The sequence below is a fragment of the Scardinius erythrophthalmus genome (genome assembly GCF_964197995.2).
Source record: "Scardinius erythrophthalmus genome assembly, contig: HAP1_SCAFFOLD_227, whole genome shotgun sequence".
NCBI classification, from domain to species: domain Eukaryota; kingdom Metazoa; phylum Chordata; class Actinopteri; order Cypriniformes; family Leuciscidae; genus Scardinius; species Scardinius erythrophthalmus.
The window spans coordinates 35,126-56,828 of NW_028296384.1; the positions used below are offsets into that span (position 1 = coordinate 35,126).

Consider the following 21,703-nt stretch of genomic DNA (forward strand, 5'->3'; position numbering starts at 1 on the left):
AATCATAATAATCATGACAAAGAGTAAAGATCAAGTGCCTACCAAGATCTACGCGCTGTAATTACATGTTCAAAGTCACTTAAATCACCTTTATTCCCCATTATGATGCTCAGTTTGAACTTCAGCAGAAAGTCTTCTTTTGTGTTTTATGGCAGTCGGTAAACCATCTTAAGGTGCATTTTCTCCACCTACTGAGATGGAGTGTGAAGCCTTGATGAACGAAAGGAAAAAACTAAATCCTTCTAATCAAATCTGCATCTCTTAAATATTTTAGAACAATATCATACACCCTTAACTGTTTCTGTGAATTCTGAAATATATTCTTAACTCTGCGATTCATTTCCATATCTTAGTTTTTCAAGCTGGTTTCATTCTCCTTTATATGCATCAGTGTAAAAGCACATGTTCAGCTGTTTCTGATTTTTCACAGAAATTGCAGCTTTCTGACTCACACTTTACAATAATATGCAGTGAATAATTAAAGTTTGAGTTTACCTGGTTATAACAGCATATTCTCTTCTTTTTCTTTTCTGTTTCCATTTACCCTTCTTTCAATCCCCACTTTCGGTTGAATGCTAAATAGGTGTCTCCCCTTTGACTGTTTATTCCATTCTTCTAGCCACATATTTCCAACAGCTGTTTTAATAATACCTTTTACTTCTGTTTTACTTGACGGAATTTCTATGTCAATCTCTTCTTTTCTTCACAAAGTGGAAAGCACATATCCATACAAATTCTACTCTTACTTCTGTTTGATTAATTCTATATAAATTCTGTAAATTTCACTTAAAATATCCTGTCTCGATGCTGATTTTATATAAGGTGAGGGACTTACATGAGGGATCCACACCAACATTCAGCAGCTTGATGGCACATGACATAGGTGGGGGAGGAGTGGGAGGTTTGTGGGGGCGGAGTGACGAATGAACTGTGTGTAGGAGTCATTGTTCATTGGGGGCGCTCTGACATTGGCATATTAGGAGCACATGGGTAATTATACAACAGGTGTATTGGTAGTGGGGAAGCACACAGTTTTTGACTGTGTTAAGCCATGTACTACATGGAATATCATGCCGACCATGCTTATAAGACTGTAATGTGTTGGATTGAGTTTAATGGTGCTTCACTGATAAAGAGTGATGTTCAAGGACATATGGAATATGGACAATGTCCATGTGCTGTTTTTGAAAGGTATGGACTTTGAACAACAAAGAATGAGACACCACAAGAAGCAAATTGGAAGTAACGTTTATGAATTAGAGCACAATAAATAAAAGACATTTGTTGCATCTTAAATCGGTGTTCATGGAGTTTATACGCGTTAATTACTTGCTCACTCCTATACCACAGCGGCTTAATGGAAAGCTGTTACACTGTGACTTGTTGCGTTACAGTCAAACTTTCCTCTTCCTCCTTGGCCAAGAAAATCTGAGATAGAGTCCAGACCTTCTGCCGTCAGTCTGAAGTTCTGGCTACGCAAGACTAACCAGACCACAACATGGACATGCTCTCGTAGTTAGGGCATTCACCATCCACGAACTCAGCTTGTTGTTTGCCCAGGCATGTGAGACAGCGATCATGGCCATCAGATGAGGTCAGTAAACGACAGCATCCAGGAATACACGGACGAAAAGACCCGGTGCTGGGAACTTGCTCTCATCGCCAAATGCTGCACATTCTTTGCAAAATAGCAACAAAGCAATTAATATTCACTCCAAGATCACTCCTAATAGCAATGAAAATTGCTTTTTGCTCTGTCTTTTGCTCAAACAGAAAGTGACTGGAATGAGAGATCGTCGTCTTCCAACCCCTCAGCTCTGAAGCATCTCCGAGTGATGCCGGTACTATTTATCCCTCACTAGGGGGCAGTAAATTACCATAACACCACAAATAGAAATGATCAAATCATCAAACAAAAAAATAATCTATTATTATTTGGAAGCATACAAATGTCTCTTAAAATGACTCTGTTAGAGTTGCATTAGCTTTCTATAAGTTTGAATTTAAATTGTAATGTCTGCCTTTGATTGCACATGACATTTGATATCACATGATAGCAAAAATATGTTATAGAAGCAGTAATTTTCACTTATAATACAACAATGATTTACAATTGTATGGTTTTCTCAGTAAAAGTGCACGTAAACTAAAATCATCAAAGTTTTGCCTGATAAGGACAAATATTTGGTTGATCATAAACCATGCAGAGATTTATAAATAGGCTGCACAGGTTGCTATTTGATATGAGTAATAAAGAACTGTTTATACATGCACAATTCTATCCAATAAAACATTGATTAATTTGCCAAGGGCTTATGTTCATGTAACCCATACTCTATTCATTCATTCATTCATTCACAAAAATGACAACTATAAAGAATAAACTTTACAAATACAAAGTCTGTTTTTGTCTCACTGTAACATGTGCATCAACAACATAATAATGACTAAAGCTGCAAGATAAACCAAACAAAATAATACATTAAAATTGTAATTAAAAAATATTCATCATTGGCTCACTTGCGTTAAAGAAAATTTTATACATTAATCATTATAACGTTTTTGTTTTTTTGATAGGCTAATTCATTTCACCAAATTAATGCGTAAAATTGACAGCCATAATTTGAATCATCACACACAACATCACACCACGTCTGATTGCCATCAAGTTTCAGTTTTAAGGAATTCAGTTTAAAGGAAACTCTGATTGCCATCAAGTTTCAGTTTAAAGGAATGACGTATATGAATGTTCAACGCTGATTGGCCAATGCAGTTGTCAACAAGAAGCTCCTTTCACCAATGAAAAACCTTTGGCACGCCCCTAACTTTGGCACGCCCACCACTTCAAGTGGCTGAGAGTGTAGCTGCAGGTCAGAGATCTCCAACAGTTCTCCCAAATTTCAATCTGTCAATACTACTACCACTACTTATAATCATTGTACAAAGGGTTGAAAATGTAGTGTAGTAAATGCTAATACGTGTAAGTAAGAAAGAAGTCTTCAGATGAGTGTTTGTCACAGTCTGCTATATATAGAAAGATCTACACTGCCCTAAACATGGATGTCCTGCAAAGAGAAAAAAACATTTCTGAAAAATGGCACCTGGATGTGTCCATAAGCAAAATATTCAGACCAGATGGAAATTATAAAATTATTGAGAGAGTGTGTTTTGTAACTATGTGTTGGTTATTGTTGTGACAGAAGAAGATTTATGCAGTAATCCAGGTAGAAGTATAAATATAACTGGCACATCTGGAACTTCCCTGTTTGGAGATAAAAAATAAGCTATAGCATTTCTTCCTAGACTAAATTACTAAATTCATCCAGTCTGAGAAAGAGTGTATAATGTGGTCTCATTTAAGCAATGGTACACAACACTGTGGTTTACAGAAAAAAAAAAAACTCTCCGGAATTGGACAACATCCCCAACACATACACACACACAAGTACAGATTTCAAAGAGATTCTTTACACAGACTTTCCTTTCTTTGCAGTAAAGCAGACCACAGATGTTCTCAGGTTCATCACATGTCTTGAGTGCTACTATTTCAGACCCCTGATCTGTGAAAGAAAATGTCTCACACATTTGTTTTTTGCACTTTGTGCTTTTGGCGTCTGGTCGGTAAGTTAAAAACATGATTTTAACTTCAATTCTAGCAGACTTATATCAGAGAGATCTAGTAGTTCTAACCAATTGTATTACATTATAATTCTACTTATGCTTTCCTAAAATAATCAGAAGATACTTTATTTCCTATTAAATTTACTTTAAACAGATCTGCAGCCATTGTGCTTGGCCTCGTACCTATTGCTGTCTTTTTTCTTTCTTTTTTTTTTGTGCCATTTTATACAATTTTACTGCCTTTTTTATTTCAAAAGCTTAATTAACTTCAATGTTTAAACTTTTTACAAAGCCGCAAGTGTATTTACAAAGTTTGTAATTTCAAAATGTGTTTTAGTTTAAGCTTGGTTAAACCAACTTGTTTTGGCACACTGAATATCTTACGGTAATGTACAATGTCTCTGTTTCCCAGTGTTTTGTGGTGCCATGAAGACGGTATCCATAATGGAGGGAGATTCTGTCACTTTACACACTAATCTTACTGAAATACAGAAAGACGATCTTATAAAATGGGAGTTTGGAGTTCAGAAGTCTCTGATAGCTGAAATCAACGCAGCGGCTGGAATATTCAATACATCTGTTGTTCCTGATGGGAGATTCAGAGACAGACTGAAGCTGGACGATCAAACTGGATCTCTGACCATCACAAACACCAAAACTGAAGACTCTGGACTTTATCTGATAACCATCAGTAACAAAATAGTGAAAGAATACAGATACAATGTTACTATCTATGGTGAGTAGAGAAGCGTAATTAACCCTGTGTACTATAGGGGACACAAGCTAATGCGGGACTAGTTGTAACACTCATGGTTTAAAACTTCCCACACATGCCAGCATGATGAAACTTGATGTATTTACTAGTTGCCATATAAACACTATATAGAGAAAATGATGCACCAAAATTAAAAAATCTTTAGAAGATATCACTGAACATTTATTTGTACTTCAAATTGGGTTCGTTATCTAAGCATTGGAAAACTGTGTCATTTGTGTTTTAACAACGTTTAGTTCATGTGTTATTGATCTGGGAACTTTGAATCTGTGAATATTTTGACAACTTCACTGAACTCCTTGAGTTAAGCCCTGACCGCATTTCTTTTATATTGAAACGCTGTTGTATCTATGTATCATATCTAAGAAATATTCACCTACGGAGGTCTGAAACACTGCCAGCGGGACATTAAACAGGAAGTATTTGTCCGAACTCATAATAGGTTTTGCAAGAGAACGCAAAAGATTTGAAAAATGTTTTCCTTCCACCTCATTTTTCTTTTTTTCATCACCATGTCCCTTTAGGGGCTCCATAAAAACTCAAAACTAATGCAGTTCTCTTGTTAATATTATTTGAACCATAATGTTGTTGATGATTCTGATTGGGCACTAAACTAAAAATACACTAAACAACTTTTGTCTAAATGTTTGCAGTCTGCAGGAGTCAACATTAGTTGTCAGAGTTTTCAGATTTTTATATCCAGCTAGAGGATAAACATGTAGGATATTTTGAGCCAATTTTAGATGTTTACATCCGTATATGTCCATTTCTGCTTGAGACTGGTACTTTATGGTTCTCAGTTGATTAGTGTTTGATGTTCCGATATTCTCTGTAAGCATTTACAAAGTCAGCAAGTGTATGATACCTATAGCGTTTTAAAATCTGTTCAGATTTTCAGAAGTTGTGTCACGTATTCCAGCCTTAATTTTCTTTTTTTTTTTTCTTTTTTCTATTTTTTTGCAAGTCTCTGGTGGTTTCGCTTCCGGTCTGCGCGCATTCATGTGTTTTGGAGGAAGTGTGGCTTTGGAGGGTGATTTGCAGGGAGGTTGGGTTCATATGCTTTTAATGCTAACATGCTATCATTTCAAATTAAAAGCACTTTGAATACCACATTCACACTGTAAAGTCTTGGGAGTGTCAAATGCATTTCAACTGCTTTCACATTTCAAAACTGTAAACACAAAATGTTTAACCCTGTTACCTGTAACCCTGATGTTTAACTGTTAATAAAAATAAAAAAAATTGCTAATTTTGAGAAAATAGCGACGTGAGACTTCTTAAACTTTTCACTGTGTATGTGATCGATGAGTAAAAGAGGGTGCAAAAGTTTGTGAGCATGCATACAACAGCGCATCCTATTCCTCTTTTTTTTTTTTGTAAAACCACCTGAGGCAAGCATAAATTAACCTCCCACTGTCACGTTTTGCATTAACAGTTTAAATAATCCATAGATTTTTACATTCCACAAGGGCATCTTGCTTTATTAAGTGTTGATATGAATTACTTAAATAATCAAACCTCAACATAAGGGCAGATTTCTTTGAGGAAGATGTTTTTGTAAATCAGAAAATACTGCCTCACTTCTAAGCCACCTTCTTTGTGCAGGTGCGTGACCTCAGTGAGATTACAATATCTGCCCTTATGTAATAAATTCCTATTTCGTAAATGTTAATAAACTGTTGAAGAAAGTGATATAAAGGGCCCTATTTTAACGATCTGAAACGCAAGTATCAGTATCTTTAATAGGCCTATTTAATGTAGGCCTGTTTGAATAAACCAAGTTTGAAACAAAGAAATGACCATTTACTATAATAATGTGCCAACTGAAAGGATCCCTTGATAGTTTTTTTTTCCATGACACGTATAGCCTACTATACATCGATCAGACTTGACTTACATTAATGTTTCTCTGCAGGCATTACGCGTGTAAATCCAGTGTTGATCTCGACTGCTGCTTCTGGGTCTCTGTTGATTGTTGCTGTGCTTGGGATCTTCTGCATCTGCAAGAGAATGAGAAAAACAGCCGAAGGGGGCAAGTTACCTATTGTTGCAGTGAAAAAATAGACAAAACATCTACATTTTGTGAAAAATCACATATATTTCTAATAAAGACTGATCATTGATAACATGGTCCATGCATACATTTCCCAATGATGCATATTTTTTATTATTGTGTTAATAGTTCAAACCCACAAAGAAGAGGTAATATATGCTAAACCAACACACCGCAAGCAAAATTCACATAAAAGGGTAAGATAACTAATGACTGTGTGTTGTGTGCTTTCTGCTTTCCATTTTGTTGTCTCAAGTTCAGTGTCATTATATGCATTTATAAGAAAGCGTAGAATGTTAATGAATAAAAAACAGATAGACTGTAAAAAAAAAAAAAAAGCTGGATTGTTTCAATCCAAATTTGGGTCAAACCAAATGTTTGGGTTGGTCCATATGTGACCCAAAGTTGGATTGAAACAACCCAGCATTTTTAAGAGTGTAAATAGATGAGGAAAATAATAATCAAACATCTTCTGTCTTTATTATTTCTTACAGAGGTTTAAAGAGAAGGATGAGGTGGTGTATGCAGGCGTCACCATGAGTTGTTGATCAAACTCATTGTAGCTCTCTTCTTTTTTCAATAATGATGTTCCTATGTCCCTGTAGAGCTGAGTTTCGGACAAAGTGCTTGGACAAAGCTGAACGTTATTCAACAACATCAAGTCGACAGATAAGGTTCATTAAAATGACACTGTAATAATAGTTTCTTCGGGTCCATTGTGAAAACTTCTGTTCTAGAGAATCAATAGATTATTTAATCAATTCTTAAATTTCTATCAGGCCCTATTTGTGTTATGTGATGTTTGGTAACACTTTATTTCAATTGTCCACTTTAGACATTCTACTAACTTTAAGTAACTTTGCAACTACGTCAACTAAGGCCCTGTCCCAAATGGCACACTTCATACGCACTTTTGGTCTTGTGGACTTACAATGGCTGCCGAGTCCATGAGACCGTAGGACACCCCATGACGAAAGATTAAGTGGTTAGGGTGCCTTTTGGGACAGGGCCTAACTCTCATTAGAGTATCAGTAGACTGTTAGGTTCGGGTTAGTAGAATAAGATGACATGTAGTTACTTAGTCAGTAGAATGTCTGTTGGAGGACCATCATCATCTGTGTAAGTGTTAGCAGATATTAAGCAGAGAGTCTACAATTACTCTAATGACAGTTAGTTGACATGTAGTTGTAAAGTTACTTATAGTTATTAGAATGTCTAAAGCAGACTATACAAATAAAGTGTTACTAGCTGTTTTCTAAGTAATAGGCTAGTCAGTTTACTGTGATCTTATTATAGTCCAGTCATTTTAAGCCAAAATGGGGGTCAACCTTGAACAAATTGCAACAGAAGTAAACTCAACTGATTTTGTATCCTCCTAGGGTGACCACCCGTCCCGCGTAGCGCGTGCGCGCACAGCGTTTGAAGCCCAATTCACGCGTCCCGCAAATTGAGACCGTGTCGCGCATAATCTATGCTTGCTCAAAAAAAAGTTGGTCGCTCTATATACTCGAGCCCCAAGCAGACAAACGAACATTACTTGACATTTCAGCACACTATTGTTGCCACACAAACCCCTCAGTTGAACTGCTGACTAGGTTGTTGTCAACTTTTTCGTTGTTGTCATGACAGCGCACGCACGCGCATACCAGACACACTGGGAAGGAAGGAACTTTTAGATGCGCGCTTTCCAATTCGAAAAATCTGAGAGGCAACGCCATCATCAATTAAAAAGAGAAGGTGTGGGTACAAGAAAGAATGGGGAAAGAATGGGGAAATGAATATTTGTGACTGAAAGGTGTTGAGGGGGATACCGAGAGGGCTTTTTGTGACCTTTGCAAAACGTCCTTCTCAATCGGATATGGAGGGGAATACGATGTCAATCGTATTTTTTTTTTAAAATACTTTTTTTTTTTTTTACTGTTCCTGTGGTGTTGAGCAACTACAATTCCTGGTAATCCCATAATTTTATATTATAATTTATTTCAAGTAAATAAATTGTAATGATAAATAAATAAAATTAAATAGTAAATCTTAAGTGGAAGTACATCTGTCAATTCATTGAATGTTCAAAATATTATGAGTCTTTATTTAGAAAAAAAAAATACACATTGGTTGGCCTATTCATGAGCATAGATCAGCAATTACACATTTAGGAGAATAGGGCATTATTAATATACCATGTAAGGTGGTATGTGCTAGAAATGGGTAAACCACTATCAGTGAGTCTGCCAGTGGGGCACCGCCGCGCCAGGCAATGTCCCACATTGTCCCTCAGAAACATACCCCTTGTCCCCCCTTGGGCTTATTAGCAGGTGGTCACCCTATATCCTCCATATGTCCTGAGTAAGGAAAAAAAACGCCCCGAAGAATCCCATTAGGGGAAAGTTCCGAAAAAGACCCAAATATATCCTATTCATACGCCTATTCATTCTTTTACTCACGTGAATAGGGTAAAAATTTAAACCTTTAGATATCACCATGAAAATTACTGAGCTGATAGGCCTATGTCACACTTCCTGCTTCCGGAACGCGGAGTAGGGATTCAGAACCTCCGGTCAACAGTATTTCTCCATAAGGATTTAGATTATCAGCCATAATGTCTAACCATCCGAGGTAGACTGACCACAAGCTATGAGGTTGTGAAACGAAGGTTTTTGCTCCTGTAGAAGCTATAAGTTCGTATGAAATCAACCTTGTTTTAAGAAAAACAGGTTTTATCCGCGATCTTATGACAAAAAACTACACTACCCACAATCCTAAGCGTAGCAGCAACGTCTGCTGATTGGTCCAACTCGCTGTTACCATAGAAACGTTTACCTTACTGGCCAACACGCGCAGCTGTTGTTGTAGTGTACTGGGTTGCTCTGCGTCAGGACGTAGACAGCCATACCTCAGCTTTCACGCTTTTCCACTTGAGAGTTTTCATTTAGGCAGGTTGCGGAGAGATTTGGTCCAGCGGTATCTATCGGACTCCGCCATTGTAAAAAGCTAACCGGGAGCCGTATCCCTACTAAAAGACGTTCTTCCGGTCTTCAGTTTTTTCGTGACATAGGCCTATTACTTACATCAAGACAAACAAAAAATGTATTACAAGTTTTTTTTAATTGTTTGTTAACATGGACAAATGGTGCATAATCTAATTGCATATGTGCTAATTCTGGGGGTTCACTTTTTATTTTACCTACCTTTTGTCTTCTGCATTCTCCTTACCATTGTCTCCTGTTCTTCCCTCAGACTCATCCCCCAGAAACAGTCCCATAGACCCAGCCCCAAACCCCATCTCTGCAATAAAAATTAATAAAGGCTGGTTTCTAAAGTACTTCTTCCTGCCTATATGTATCAGTGCTCATGGGTAGCCTAAATGGGTTCCATTCAGACCTTAAAGGTACAATATGCAATAATTTTTGGCCTCTAGAGGGCGCTACATTCCAAACAACAACAACGGCGTAGCTTGATGACGATGTGAAGGAGCTTGGAATGATGGGAACTGTCGTTTTCAACTCCACCGTGGATGTAAATCAGTCAGACGGGAATCGAAAAATAATGCTCATGGATGAGGCTAAGTTCTATTTTTATAATGACATGCTTTTTGTGGCGAGGGGGGCATGGTTCAGCGCGGTCTGTAATGAGAGAGAGAAGAGACGAGCGGGACGCAAGTAGGTCAAGTGCAAATGACGAACACCTGTGTCTTATTGCTGTGATCCGCGTGGAGAGACCGCTTATAAGCCGGGCGCTGGAACGAGAGAGAGACTGAAGAGAAAATTGGACGCAGAGAAAGAAAACCGGTGGATCCGAGCTCTCGTTTTTTAACTGTTTTGTGCCGTCGCGGTTGCCTCGGTGAATGCGCGTTGTGCACTACTTTTGTTTGTTTTGCTTTATTTTAATAAAGTACGAGTCCCAGTCACGCCGACCCTGTCTTCTTCCTTCCTGACTCTTGAACCTCATCATACTTTTATTTCATTAAAATGAATTAACCGCAAGAAAAGTAAGGTTTAATACTAAATTGGTTATCATAGATGTTACTGTATGTCGAATTCATTGTTGTGATAATGCGGCGCAGTTTTACGTGTTCTAAACAATTGTTGTAAAAGTACATTCGAACATACCCACATCATTTGCCAAAATACTGATTTATCTTTATGTATAACACATGCTAAATTTATTTACATGGCCATAAACACCAGACATGATAAACAATGTCAATAAACTAAACACAAACCTAAAAAAATAATACTTCCCTTACATAAACATAACTATTACCGAATGCTACATTTGGAAAATATAAAATTAAGCATGCTTTGTCGACAGATCCAGCTGCAATCGGTAAAGAATAATTGTGTTCCATAACGACTGCAAGAAACAAGCTAACGTGTGTTGCTTGATAGACGCTACAACTACAACTTCCGCATTTGTCTAGGACTTCACGCAGTACGAGCGGAAACCGAGGGTAAAGCGGATATGACGCAATTGACTGGCGACTCCCAGCTCCCCCCTGCTCTAACGCCCCGTTTCCTTGGTTAAAATCGCAATTTTCTCACGATTTAAAAATAGTTGGAAACATTTGGGATATTGTAAGTAATCAACTTGACAAAATATATAACACTGGCCTTGAGATTATGGGATATTTTAATGCAAAATTCTTACATATTGTACCTTTAACATTAGCCTAAGTATTTTACTCTTATGTCAACAAGATTCAACAAGATACTTTCACATGGCTATACCCAATGTTTAGATCTGTTGTGGTATTTATGCAAATTAGCACATACGTAATTAGATTATGCACCGTTTGTCCATGTTAACAAACAATTTCAAAAAACTTGTTATACATTTTTTGTTTGTCTTGATGTAAGTAATCAACTCAGTTATTTTCATGGTGATATCACATTACATTTGTTTTTTGTTTTTTTTTTGCAATTTGTTCAAACTTTTTCATAAAATGACAACTATTAATGTGTGATTTGTTCTAATACAATTCACAAGGGCAAGCATCATCATACACAGAACTGATCATGCAGCATTAAATGCATTTGTAATTGTAACTGTAATTCATGGTAATTTTGTCAAGCGCACAACATTAGTCACATGTCTGAATATCAAAACAGAATAATATGCTCTTGTATGATTATATTTAAATCTCATATTACAATGTTTTTGTCTTGAATGCAACTCAGTAAATGCATGCAATTAAAACACTCCAGCAGCTCAGCGTGTGAGTCAGACTGAAGACTGTGGTGGTGGTCTTCTTTCTTCAGATCGGAAAGAAATGTGGTTTGATGTGATGGTCACAAACAACTTTTGCAAGAGTGTGTGTCTATTACTGGACGTTAATGTTAGAGGCGCATTAGCAAATATGTGAGGTGTGAATTTTGTATTTTTGTGAGTTCGCAGGAATTGGATGTGGTTGAAAGGTGGGCTTTTTTTCTCAATTCCTGCTCACTTGAAGTTCACAATCCATCTTCTGCTCTACACAAAACAACTACATAAAATATATCATTTGTGATTAAAGTATTGAGATTGATATTAGAGGGCATTTGCATCTCTATATGACCTTATACACCCATGCCTCCAAAAAACAATACTCTATTTAACGGCCTTCAATCTTAAAATCAAATCTTTAAAAAATGGGTTGATCGAAAGGAAAAAATCTGAACAAATGGTCTAAAAATGGTTTCAACTGCAGTTGCTGTAGAGTAGTATATCAACTTAACTAGACTTTTTGTTTTATAGCTCACACAATAGAGTATATTTCTAGGTTTGCAGGTAAAGCTTCACTTCATCTCAGGCCCTGTTTACACCTATGCATTTTGATCGTTCGGATTACAAGTGGATGACACTAAATACAGGTGTAAACGGGGTCTAAAACATTTTGAGCTTGCCCACTTTCAACCACTTCCAGAGGTAGACGAAAAACATATTCAGCCAGATTGCTTTTGTACTGTAAACGCTCATGTAGTTGAATGTGACCTAATGCGTAAACCTTATGGGAAGTGCGGCAGCCAGTCTGGATTTAAACTTTATCACCGTTCCTGATTTCTAAACAATCTCACTGCGTTCAGTGTGACGTCAGCAACACAATGCATTCTGGGACTTTAGGACTACATTATAGACTGAGTATTAATGGAGGTAGATGTTAAAACTTGTATTTTACAGTTAAAAACACATGGTAACACTTTCTGTGAAGTCCATGCTTATAATGAATTATAGCTCCATTTATACTTATTTATAAATGAGTATTACTACTGTATAAATATATTTATAAATAGTCATTAAGATCTATACTGCATTATAAGAAAAGTAATAGTTACATTTATATTATTTGTAACAATTACTTATAAGCCATGCATTTGCTTTTCAATGCACATGCTCATAATCCACAAACACATTATTGGTGAACGCTGCGTTATTGTCATCCGAAGCAAAACATATCTCGAATGAAGCACATTTTTCAGTTTACCATCACAATAGCGAAAGTGAAAGTAAAACTCAAATAAAATAAACAATTTAACCAAAATGTGTCTTTATAATTTATACATTTAGTATTTATGACAGATGTAGTGCAGATTCATAATTTCTGAACCGCATGAATGTGTATAAGTGATCACTAAATAAACAATGTATGGAAACACAAATCTTACCTTTATGATCCTGTTTGCGTCAAACTCTGGACACAGACTTGTGAGAGACAGGTTGGTGTAGATCTTCACCTGCCAATGTATTCTGAGCTGTTTTAGTGACGTTAGTGCGGATAAGGAGTTCAGTGTGGTGTTTAACACTCGGTGGATGTTTCGGCTACTTGTCCAAATGAGCCCAGAAATCAATCGAGTCTGGACCACAGGACTATGACTTTCTTTGCAATGCTATTTACAACCTTATAGTTTCTCAGAACACTATTCGGGATCGTAATTTCCTACATCTACTAAGAAAAGTGTAATATAAAATCAGTTTAAGTCAAATTTACAACGTTGAAAATCATTGGACGACACCACGCGAACATGGCTCTGTTACCAGGGAGATGTACAACAAGCAGCAGATGGATGAAAAACGCGCCTAATTACCTTCTTTGTTTATAACTGTATATTACAGTATTATTAGCACAATTCAAGTGCTAGAGGAGTCTTTATCCCCTGTGACTCGGCTGCTAGGAGAATTTTGCGTTGAACAAATGAACAACTGTAAAGCGGTAATGTTTTTCCTTACACGTCATCGAGCAACGGACCGCCTTTTGGTCTGAACGGAAGGATGACGGTCTTATCAAGTGGAAATATTCAACATACAACTTCATGTTTCCAACTTATGCTTCTGTATCTTATCTTAAACATAGGTTCATACGCGATATATTTTGTCTACCACCTCATACCTTCCTCTGCTTCGTGTACTGGAAGTGGAACCCAAAGCAGATGATGTGAAACTATAAACAAATGAAACTGTAATAACAGCATTTGACCACTAGACGGATGAGTACGCATATTGTAATTGTATACCACTAAAGCGCCACCTAGTGTCCTAACCAGGAAATTAAATGTTTCAAGATTTGCTCCAATTTACATTATGGAAAATATGAAACAGAATCCGGTTTAAAAAATAAATTGGTTGATTATTCAGAAATGACTCTTTATTGACATTGTTGGATAGAAGGCAACTGACAGTCGTGAAGTTACGAAACCTTTGCAAATTATTTGTTTCAAACCTGAATGTCATGTCTGTAAAACACAACAAATGGTAACAATTAAATTACTTTTAATAAGACTAAATTAATTTAAATAAAACAAATTTCTGACTTTGTTGTAGGCTACTACTGACACAAGACATCTAAAAAAAAAAAGCCAAAAAAAAAAAAGCCAAAAAATAGTAAAAACAAAGCAATTGCTTAATTTATGCATGTCGATGTGCACTCTGGTAGTCAGCATAATACACAGTAGTACACATTTGTTGTTTTACTAGGTTATCGTTTTACTTTAAATTATTTAGTTGTTAAAAATAGTAATTCTGAGTAACTATATCCTATCAAGAAATCCTAGAGGAATATAAATGATCAAGTAGGCTATCTGTATTTTTTTAGTTACTTGAACTCTAATGAAAGTAAACTCCACTAACTAAGCATTTGTCAGTACAACATACTATTTCTATTTCGTTTTACTTAGTTTTTACTCAGTTTGCTTATTTTCCTTGTGACTGTAATTACAAAGAGAAAATTCAACTGTAACCAACTGTAGAAAAAATATGATTAGGGATAATACTGTAAAGAGGATATTGTTAAATCAGAGGGATTATTAAATAAATTATTACGCCAACAATTTTAAAATTGTAGTTTAAAATAGTAAAATCCCCCCAAAAAATGAAGCTGAATGAAAGCTGATCATGTAAAAAAGCATAATAGTTCCTCTTTGAAGTTCAATTCGTTCACAGTTTACTGAAGAGATCTTCTATACTTCCAGCGGCTGTAGAAAATGAGGACCCAGCCTCGACACTAACTAAGGACACTAAAAACAAACACACACTAATGTTTCAGGAACATGGATGATCAGTTGATGTCATTTCTACAGGTTCTGATAGATCAACAGTCAGATAATTCTAGCAACGTACAAACATGTTTGGTTCTTTACGCAAATGTGGTTATTTAAAGACATATCTGTGACACACTGAGTTCTCATTCATAAGAAACTTTCATAAGCTGTTGATTCTTCAACTGATCTTCCATTAGTCTCCTCCTCTTGTGGATCTGATGTCATAAACCAGAAGAATGATAGTAGCCACGCCCACCACAGCAGAGATGACCAATCGGATCACAGCTTCAGTAGATCCACAGCAGTGGACTTCTAAATAACCAATGATAAAATCGTGATTTTAGTGAGCTGACATTAGTCTGTTTCAGGAACTCCAAACTGAACAATCACAGGTACTGTAAATATGGAAAAAACAGCGATGTTGAAAGAAAAAAAGAAAAATATAGGCTATTTATTTGGGGCACACAAAGTGTGAATCAACAGCAACTTTCATTTTATGAAAGAGAGAGAAAAAAAACACATCACATATCATCAGAGCCGTGGTACCTGCACATGTGTGACAGAGTGTGTTGATGTCCAGATGTGTGGTCTGGTTGCTGATGATTGTTCAGCACACAGCTGTAGGTGTTTTTATCCTGATATTCCACCTCACTGTAAGCCCGGATAAGTTGAATTCACTTAAAAAATTTGAGGAAACCGGTTGCCTTAAAAATTTTAAGTAATGGGTTATGAAAACTTGAGTGCATTTAACTTAAATGCATGAAAGGGTGGACTTATTATTTTAAGTTCAAAACACTGAATGCCAAGTTGATTTCACTTACAATCTCTTGTAATATTAATTGTATTGTCACATGAACTCCACTTACTATTTTAAGTTAAAGTAACTAAACCTTTGTATTAATTGAATGTGCTAAACTAGAACATTTAAATTAAGACAAATACGCAATACAAAAGTCATTTTTTTACAGTTTTATTTGAAAACAGCATTAACTTACAGGTTGTTGTCCCCTGCTTTAACAACCTTGAATCATAAGCCTGAAACAGTGGCAAAATGTGTCATGCATGCCCTGAACATTGCATAAAACAAAGCACCATCATGCCAACAAAAACACTTATTGTGCTCAAGCATGTGTACATCATTATCACAACAAATGCAGGGCATAGATCAGTCCGAAAAGGACACAGAAGGCCTGAGGCAGGTTGGCCAGTTCATCCATTACCACAGACCCTTCCAAGATGATCCCTACTCTGGATGGGTTGAGCTGGGTATTTTCTTGACCAAGGCAGAGAATTCCCACTGGAGTAATCAATGTATGAGTCCTTGTCAGTTACATCCTAACAGTGAAAGAAACGTTTTGACAAGGAGAGAACATAAACATGCCAGTTAGACAATGGTGTTTTGTCCACCAAAAATAACCTGTGACTGTTTATAATGAAAAGCATTGTACAGTACAATATAAACCACACTGAAAGTAATTTATATTAAAAGGACGATACCAGTCTTGAATTTTTATCAAATGCCATATTCTGATCTGTACAGGTTGCAACACTTTTGCCCAAAATATGGAGTTTACCCACTTTCAGTCACAGTCGTGCTGAAACATTTTTTTTTATGACTCTCAGTACCTTTCACCTTAATTTTTTTTTTTTTTTTACTTCACCAGTTGAAAGTAACATACACAATAAGATATTTGATGACTGGAGCAACCAGAATCTAACAAGTGCAATCAGAACTCCCCATTTGAGTTTTAGACCCAAAAACAATTTCACAAGTTCCAACTGGTGACAGTAAAGTCAAAAAACTAATTGGGCAATTGTAAAAGGATTCATACAACCTTAGTTATTGGGAGCAATTTTTTACTTTTTCAATAGGACTGGGACTGAAAGTGGGTAAACTATCTTTGTTTGGCCATAAAATAGAGACTTAATGGAGACACTGATGCTGATCAAATTATTCTGAAAATGAATGGCAGTGTTCATTAACAGCTAAAAATGAGACAAAAGGAGCATGCACCTGCAACATTTACAAAAACAAATGAACTTACAGAGCATGTCTTGAAGAAGGCAGAAGAATCATCCACCAAGATGACTGGCAGTCCCCGAAAACATAGGCACCTGATGTATGTTGGCTCAGTGGTCTGCAAGATAGTGGACACAAGAGTTAAAACATATCTTGCTAAGGATACTCACATCAGGGTTTCCCATACATTCATTAATTTGTGGTGGCCCACCACAATATCAACGCTGTCCGCCACGGATTGATTCAGATATTTTGACTATTTAGTGTAAAATTGTATTTTATTGTAGAGCTTAATAGGGCAATACTTACACTTTTAAAGCATATTTTTCAGAGATTGGTATTCAGTTTGTTGCTAATTTCAGGATATTGGGTTCAAAAGAATCTCTTCCCATGACCTGCAACACAATAAAACAAAGAAAATAAGAGACAAGGGAACTTATATAAGCTACAGTAGTCTATTCCAACAATATACCTGTAGGGCTATTTTCAAATAAGCTAACATTAAAGCCATAATGTCATTATTAGGGGTGTATTGCTAATACTCAGTTTGCATAATCCGGTTGCAGTTCACTTTCTCTTAAGTGCTTGAAGGTAAAATAATCACTAAAGCGGAGCCTATGTCATGCATAAGACAATAACAAAATGAATGGTCAAAGTTGTCATTCACATTTAATACTAGGGAAAAAAACAAACAATCAAATGTGGTCGCTAACACTCCTCTTCCCAACGAGTGCGTGTCCCTCGTTCAGCGTTGATCGGGCCGTGTCACCAAGACGCTAAAGTTACAGGTGAAAAATGTCTTGCAACAACGGTTTTACACTGCTCACAAAAGCCCTATGTTACAACCAAGCGGCAACCTCCCCGTCTCTCTCTTGAAACCAACACGGAAGTGAGTTAAACTGCAATTCATTAACTGGCCGCTTGGCCTGGCTGCAGAAGTGAGTCAAATCTGTATCTCCCTCATGTTAAAATTACCAACTTTACAGCAGAAAAAAACATGTTTACAGCCTGGTTCTCTCTGTGGCTTTGGTCTATACAGCTAATTTTGCCCTTCATAACAACTGTGAGGGGGGTGAATTTTTTTATAACTCATCCGTTTAGTTGATTAATATTTAAATTTAAGGGTGTGGCCACTTGAGTGACAGGTGGATTCCCGCTGATGTCAATGCTAGCCGTTTGTCTGCTGTTACTAGCCGTCACTTCACCTCAGCAAATGTTAGCTGATGAACTTGCCTTCTCTGCAGTGTTTGTGCTTTTTTCGGGATTATTTCATACAATTTAATACTTGGGTACAAAGCCCACGTCTTTGGATTCAGTCGTTGTCGTCGAGTATCGTTTGAGAGAACAACCAGCGCTGTATTTCAGTTGTTTTCCTTTGTGAACATGCACTAATGGATGTCTGACAATTTCGTTGCTTTTTGGGGTTTTCAAATTTAAAACGTCAATAAAGGCTCGCTCGTTCTGCTCTCACGGAACAGATAGATTATAATATACTTATGTACCGTCAGATGAAATCATGCAGGCGTCGGCGCTTTCTCCGTCCGTGCAATAATGCACATCCATGAATGAGCGCGGATTTTCTAGCGCATTTACTTGCACTTCAAAGGCAATATATCTATGGTTTAACGGTTTAACCCATTTGAGAGGCGGCCAAAATCAGAATTTAAAATGGACTGAATAACGAACTTGAGCGATGCCGCGCTGACGGACCATGAAAGAGTGACTGACATGTATGCACATAAATCACTGTCACACACAAACACTCTCGAAGTAATACACAGTCTCACTTGTAGCCATGTATTTTAACTATTATAATATTTCAAAGGGCAAAAACAGGAACTTTTAATTGGCTTTACATCATCAGCTAACTCGATCACGTCGAGCTAGGTGATTTTAGATAGCCAGGCTCATATCTATGGCCAGGCTGGCTCCTCAGCTCCACTCACGCCCCGCCTGTTTGCCTATTTTCTGTTATCCGGGAGTGACGCAAGGCCAAGATGGCGACGGACGGCTCCGCCCACTTTAGGCTTCAAAAATGCTCTTCAGAAACCTACGGGTGACGTCACGGACACTACGTCCATATTTTTTTACAGTCTATGGTTAGGACTTATAAAACCCATGAGAACCGTGTGGAGTCAACCCACAGCCGCTCCGCAGCCCTGCTGAAAATGTGAAGCAGATTTTTGAATACATTTTTATTTATTTACATTAGTAAGCTACAGGACATCGTCTTTCAAAACATGACCTGCGCGAAAGCGAAAAAAAAAAAAAAAATTGTACCCAGCCCTTCTGAAAATGCGAATGCGTCTCTGTCCCCAGCACATTTCAAACCAAACTGACGCCCATGTATTCAACTATGAGGTTCATAGTCGAATCAGACCTCTCCGAATCGAATCGTCGAATCCTCGACTATTAGAAGTCAGCCCTAGTGGATTGTAAAACATTTAGGAGAGAACGCAAAAGCATTGACTTATTATTTTTCCTCCCATCTCATATTTGTTTTCTTCTACCATGTCCCTTTAGAGGCACCACACTATCTGGTGGTGAATTCACGAATTATTATCATGATTATTTTTGTCATTTTACATAAGCTACATTTGTATGTTTAAGAAAACAGAAAAAAATACTGTAGTCATTAAAAAAAGAGAATTACTGAATTTTTTTTAGTACATAATTTTTTTTTTACTAATTTCTGTAAAATTAGATTTGTTTTACAATGTAACAAATTAAAGAAACAAATATTTAACTCACAATAGACAATGAGACTGAAACTCTTGATCACACTGCTCATCTGTAGTTGATAATCTCCAGTATGTTCAGTTGTGGTGTTTGTGATGGTCGGAGATCCAGTTTGATCGTCCAGCTTCAGTCTGTCTCTGAATCTCCCATCAGGAACATCATCATATACAGTGATTCTGTCGGCCAGTACACTGATTTCAGCTATTAAAGTGTTTTCATTTCCAAACCTCCACAGAATCACATCATCATCCTTCATTTCAGTAAGATCAGAGTTTAGAGTGACTGAATCTCCCTCCATCACTGACACTGATCCAGCAAACACACCTAGAGAACAGAGTTAAAGTTAAACGTATGTCAGTAGTTTGTAACTATTTTAAAGAGAAGTGAAGAACAAACAGACGAGTAGCACAGACTAAAAAAAGAAATCAACAGACAGAAGAATAAATATAAATTACTGGTGAAAACAATATTTATATTCATTATAACTCCTGGCCTTTGTATTTATAGATTGTGAATCATTTGTTTACCAATGTTGCTACAATCATTTTAGAAGATTTTTTGCCTCAAGACTTTAAATCTAGTTGTATATTTGCTTCAAATATTTTACTGGGATCTTCAGATATGAAGAGTGTGTGTTTCTGATTAAATCATAATGTAATGATCTATGATGAAAGATTTGAATCCAAACGAGATCTTACAGTAATTTATCTGCTCTTCTTCAGAGTATCTTTTATCTGAAATTAACAAATGCAAATTCATTATCCTTTATGAAAAGCAAAGCATAAACTAAATCAGTAAAAACAATTATATAAAAACACTTACCGAACCGTTGCCACAAACACAAGCTGAACAAAACTCCAACATGAACTATTTTCATTGAGCACTGTAACATTATAATGTAAATCTCTGACAGAAGTGTGATATTAATATAGTGTGTGTGTGTGTGTGTGTGTGCGTGCGTGCGTGCGTGCGTGTGTGTGTGTGTGTGTGTGTGTGTGTGTGTGTGTGTGTCTGTATGTGTCTGTGTGTGTGTGTGTGTGTGTGTGTGGATCCTCCCCCATCAGGACCACCTATCAGAGACCACACACTAGATATTACTGTCTCAATACAGCATTTATTAAGACTCACTTAATACAACATTCTGTAACAGGCAGTTATTAAAATTATACATTTGCAGAATTTCATCTTTTATTTCTTATGCAGTCTTTCTTAGAATATAAAGAAAATAAAAGGAAATATGCAATAAAGACACTCTTTACCCACAAACAACTGACACACACATCAATGTGCCTAACAATAACACACAGGTTTTCCACACATCAGGTCGAAGTTCTCTGTAAATAAATGAGACCGCAGAGGTTTCGCTTTGACACACAAACTGAGCTTCTGGTGTCACTGAATCACCTTCATTCTCTGAGAAGAACATGCGCTGTGGTTTCTCTGTTTAAATAGAATGTGTTTTTTTACAAGGGAAAAAATGTTTTTGAAAATGTTTGGGTGATTTGTTTACCTTGTAATTAGCTCTAGTCCGACATATTCAAGACAGTTTGCACATCAGTTGTGAACATGATTTGTCTTTCTCACTAAGGCTGGATTTGCATGCTTTCTATAGCAAATACATACACGTATGGTGTGGTGGATTTTTAATAAATAATAAAAAAATCTTTCAATTTTTTAGAGCTAACCTGTGTTAAACTTCTAACCTGATTTCAACCTGTGTTAAACTTCTAACCTGACTTTGGGTCTAACATTATGACTAACTTTACCTGACTTCCTCTTCTAGGTCTAACAATATATCAAACAAAAATGTTACTTCTTTTTTTTGGTCTTACTAACCTTTTGAAAGGTTGAACACAATGTCACCAAAAAGTTCTGTTCTTTGCCTGTATTATGTCATGATATGTACTGAGTAATCAACTGACTGGTAACCCTTTACAATGTTTTTTTTTTTTTTTGATGATTTTGCTTATGCCAGTAACAGAGGGTAA

General features: G+C 36.7%; 1 long non-coding RNA gene across 1 annotated transcript; it reads right to left on the bottom strand.

The window, feature by feature from the left end:
• Positions 1-1,232: 1,232 nt before the first annotated feature.
• LOC308686385 lies at positions 1,233-13,878 on the bottom strand. The gene is made up of 3 exons (XR_014029583.1): positions 13,088-13,878; positions 6,294-6,396; positions 1,233-3,065 (listed from the first exon to the last, which is right to left on the bottom strand). It is a non-coding gene; the product is annotated as an uncharacterized lncRNA (long non-coding RNA).
• Between the last annotated feature and the right edge of the window lie 7,825 nt (positions 13,879-21,703).